This window comes from Chenopodium quinoa, unplaced genomic scaffold (genome assembly GCF_001683475.1).
Source record: "Chenopodium quinoa cultivar QQ74 unplaced genomic scaffold, ASM168347v1, whole genome shotgun sequence".
NCBI classification, from domain to species: domain Eukaryota; kingdom Viridiplantae; phylum Streptophyta; class Magnoliopsida; order Caryophyllales; family Amaranthaceae; genus Chenopodium; species Chenopodium quinoa.
Window position 1 is genome coordinate 2,826,409 of NW_018744367.1, and position 5,022 is coordinate 2,831,430.

The window sequence follows — 5,022 nt, forward strand, 5'->3', positions numbered from 1 at the left end:
AAATATGTGATTTTTGTGTGGAATCGACATTCTGGAACAGATTCAGCTCTTTTAGGGCTGTCCAGAAGCCAAATTCGAACCAGAAACCCATTTTTTCTGGGGTTTTTCGTTTTTTTTAACGAAAATTTTAATTCTTTTAAGCCTTGATTAATGCAAGCATTACAAGGTTAGATTAAATGCACATTTGCATCATTAATCTACTGGTTTTAAAATATCCTTAAGCATAATAATGGAGTTTTTATTAGTGCTTAAGTTGATATACCATTTTTTTTTCACATAAACTTGTTTTTCACAAATTTTGCAAATAAATTGCAATAAATTGTGAAAACTTGTTGTGATCTTGTAATTTTAAGTTCCCAAGTAATGTTAAAGTTCTAATCTTTAAAGGTTTAAATGATTGGAACCCTAACCCTAAATTCCATGTTGAACAAAGTTTGGATTTTTTTCATGTTTGGTTGAATATAATCCATCAAGTTCAATTACTTGTGAGTAAAATTTGATTAATCTTCATATTGGAAGATGTAATCTTGGTATTTTACACAAGTATGCAAGTTGGAAAAATTTTTATCATTGGATGGTTAATTTATTTTTCCAACTCCCATTTGTCAAACCCATTATTAATTTGCATATTGGCAAGATTAATTATGGACATAGCTCATTTTATTTTAAACATAAAGTTAGACCTAATTTTGTTCAAAATTGAAATTTTTGGATAATTTAGGCTTGTGCACCAATAAAATAAATTTTATTTAAGTAGGACTTAATTTTATTTTATTTATTTTCCCTCAAATTAATTCTAAAATGTAATTTAGAATTAATTATTGTCATACACAAATCGGAATTAAAAATTTTGAGTAAAATGCACGCAAATCGATGCAAAATCGCAAGCGTCACCAAGGCTAGCCGGGCTGCCTAGCAGCCCACATGTAGGCTGCCTATGGTGCGCGCATGGCTAAGCATCAATGTTGCGTGGCTGTGTGGCAAGGGGTGCTATGGCTGGGCTTAGGCAGTGGCCTTGGCTGCTGGGTGCTTGGAGGCGCTGCTTGGCAGCGTGGTAGCAAGCACCAGCCAGCCCCCACTTGCTGCCAGGCGCCAGCATGTGTGCAGGCATGCGTGGTGCAGGCTAGCGTAGTGTGATGTGCTGGTCGCAGCATGCTAGCACCAAGCGCCAGCCTAGCCCCTTCATTGCTGCTAGTGCGTGTGAAGCGTGAGCTGCTGCTAGGCAGCGACGCAGCAAGTCCCAGCTAGCCAGCCCACTGCTGCCTAGCAGCTATGGTGCGCCATGCATCATGCTAGGATGGGGCATTGTTGCTTAAGTTTGAGCTATGATTTTGCGAAAATTTTGCCGTTTTATATTTATTTATGTAATTATTTAACGAGGTTAAAAACCTCAATTTTCGATTTTGCAAAATTTTGACATATTATGGGTTATGCCGACTTAATTAATTGGATTAATTAAGCACGAATGCGGAATTTAGTGAGAGCTTAATTAAGTGCGTAAGCATTTTGCGTTTAGAAATAATGGATTAAACAACTTTGACTAGTTTTAATTAGGCGCGTTAATTGGATTAACCACCTAAGTTAGTTACTAGTTTTGCGTGTTTAATTATGTATTTCGTAAAATTACATGGGCCATTCACAAATAGTGAATGGGTGAATGGAAGATTGTTTTCAAAACAGGTCTTTGAAAATGGCAACTAGTGGGACCCGACTAGGATAGAAAATACGGACTGCGTTCCGTTATGTATTTTTGTAAATCTAAATACGGTCTGCGAACCGTTAAGTATTTTTGTACTATTAGATTAATCTTAGTCGTTCTAGCTAGGTTCTTTTATTTCATTTTGGCCAAGATGTCTCAAGACGGCGTTTCGACGAAGACGAGCCAAGATGAAGACCCATGGAAATTGAAGATTTCAAGGGGTCATGCTAGTTGCCAAATGCATCTATTTTATGCCTTATATATTTTTATTATATATGATTGCTAGATGCATGCCTAGGATTTCTATTATGTTGCGACGATTAGTTAAGTTCACTTAAATCAACCAACATAGAAACCCTAGGTCCCTTAATAATATTGAGCTAAAATTTGTCGTTCCAAGAACAACACTTACCGAACTAATGCGCGTACGTGATGGATTACGCCAAAGCGAGACATTACTACTTCCCTAGGAACGTAAGGTATACTAGGTATACAAGTTGTCTTGGTTAAGCTCAACGATATCAGTAAGGAGTCCTTAGATGTCGTGGCAAAAGAAATAAAATGTCAAGGATGCATTAGATGTGAAATTTTATCAAACCGAGAGTAGCTTGGAGCTATTAGCAATTAGATTGCTTACCTTAAGATATTTAATGATTAAGACAAGCCAAAGCATGCTTAACCATTTCTTGATCTTTGGGATCTCAGAATCATTTTATTCTCGCCCATAAGGGACATTTTAAATGCGTGGATAAAATGCTTAATAAGATTGAATATATGCATGAACGTTTTAAATTTCAACTTATTGATTTATGAATGGTTTTTCACTTCAAATTCTTTCAATTGTAGAACAATGTCTGCTAGTAACTCAAACAACGACCATATGTGCCCGGAACACCCCGAGAAGTTGGCCTTTTCCTTAAACTTGGCCAACTTCAAGGAATGGGAGGAGGAACTCAAGAGAACTCTCCGAAATTGTTCGTTGGAGTATACTCTTGATACTCCCATTCCAAGCTTCTTTGCCAAAGGAATCATGACCGATGAGGCTCATGAAGAATGGTTTTCCAATTGCAAAAAGGTCTCACGACTTATGGCGAATTCCATCTCGGAAGATCGGAAGGAAAGTCTTACCTCCTATCTCCCGGACAGGTTCCTCAAAGCACTTGAGGACGTTGTCAATGTAAGAGTCACCAAGAGTGACAATGGCAACTTTGATGGCCTCGTGTTTGACTTGACTAGGTCAATTTCAAACATGAGGATAAAGCCACCAAACGTGGGATGTCTTGCTAAGGAAAGGCGTCGGCTTTGGACAAAGGTAAAAAATGCAAAATTGAGACCCGGTATGCCCCTCCAACCTCATGTGCTTGGAATGACTAGACTCTTCAAACACATGCAGCTTCTCGGAATCCCATTGGAAGATGAGATGGCGGGGCATATCTTGCTTGATTCGCTCCACTCGGGCTATGATGCACTTAGAGTGTATATCGCTGCGGGGGAAAGGAGACACACTCCCTCAAGGAGGTGGTGCAACTTCTTAGCCAAGCCATCGCCTATGGAATGACCAAAAGGCCCTTGAGAGCTAAGAAGAAGGAGTTCAAGAAGGTCAAAGCAAAGATGAGATGCTTCCATTGTGGCATGCAAGGCCACTATAAGAGAGAATGCATGCTCATCAAGGAAGAGGGGAACACTCCGACTACCTCAGGTATCTTCCTAAACACTTGTGAATTAAGCTTATCATAAGGTATTGGATACCAAGTATGACTCACTCTATGTTGCCTTTTTCAGGAACCAAGTGAGAAGCTTATCAAGTGTTGGAGCAAGAGCAAGAAGACGACGAAGATGGTTTTTCGGTCGTGCTTGCATGCACCATTTTGTCTTTGAGATGTAATTAAAACTAATCCTAGTTTTGTCATGCTTTTGAACAATATTTTGATCAATGGTGTTGGACACTAAGATGTTTGAAATGAAAGACTTCTAACGTAGTTGTTTCAAAGATTATCTTTCAAACATATGTTCAAATTAAATTGAATGCGTTACACAAAGCAAATAGGAATGATACCAATTGAACTAAGACCATCGAGTCGAATCAAACCTACTTGTGGCATTGTCGTCTTCGCCATATTAACATCAAGCGCATCAAGAAACTTCTTCAAGAAGGTGTTCTTGACTCATTTGACTTAGAGTCGTTTGAAAATTGCGAAGGATGCTTATTAGGCAAGATGATAAAACATCCATTCTCCAAGTTGGGAGAAAGGGCAAGTGACTTATTATGTCTAATACACACGGATGTATGTGGACCAATGAGCACACCCGCAAGACAAGGTTACCGATATTTCATCACTTTCACCGACGATTATAGTAGATATGGCTATGTTAATGTCGAATAAATCTGAATCCTTTGAGAAATTCAAAGAATTTCAGAAAGAAGTTGAAAATCAACTTGGAAAGAAAATTAAAGCACTTCGATCGGATCGAGGTGGCTAATATTTGAGCTATGAATTCAACAATCACTTGAAAGAAAATGGCATTCTTTTGGAGTTGACACCTCTCGGAACTCCTCAATGGAACGGAGTGTCCGAATGGAGGAATCGAACCTTGTTAGACATGGTTCGATCAATGATGGGTCTTAGTGAACTCCCTATCTCTTTCTGGGGACATGCGCTACAAACTGCAGCACTAACACTGAATAGAGCTCCGTCAAAAGCAGTTGAAAAGACTCCATATGAATTATGGACTAAGAAACCTCCTAGGTTGTCTTTTCTCAAGATTTGGAGATGCAAAGCATATGTTAAGCAATTAATTTCGGAAAAACTTCACCCCAAATCGGATAAGTGTTTCTTTGTGGGATATCCAAAAGAAACCAAAGGGATTACTTCGATAACAAAGTATTTGTTGCTCGTGATGGTGTCTTTTTGGAGAAGGATCACCTTTCCAAAATGACAAGTGGGAGGAAAATCGAACTCGACGAAGTTCGAGAGGACGAGCAACAATGTCAACCTGACAAAACTGACAATCTAGAAGCTTTGGAAGCATCTAAGAAGATTGGTCAGAATCAAACTGACAATGAAAATGCTCAATCGATTACCCTTCGTAGGTCGCAACGGCAAAGATCTCAACCAAACAAATACCTCGGTATCGTCTTAACCGATGATCAAGACATCCTAGTCATGGATGGTGATGAGCCGGCGACATACAAGCAAGCTATGACGAGCCCCTACTCTGCAAAATGGCAAGAGGCCATGAAATCCGAGATGGACTCCATGTCTGAAAATCAAGTCTGGGACTTGGTGAATTTGCCCGAGGGTTATACACCCATTGGTTGCAAA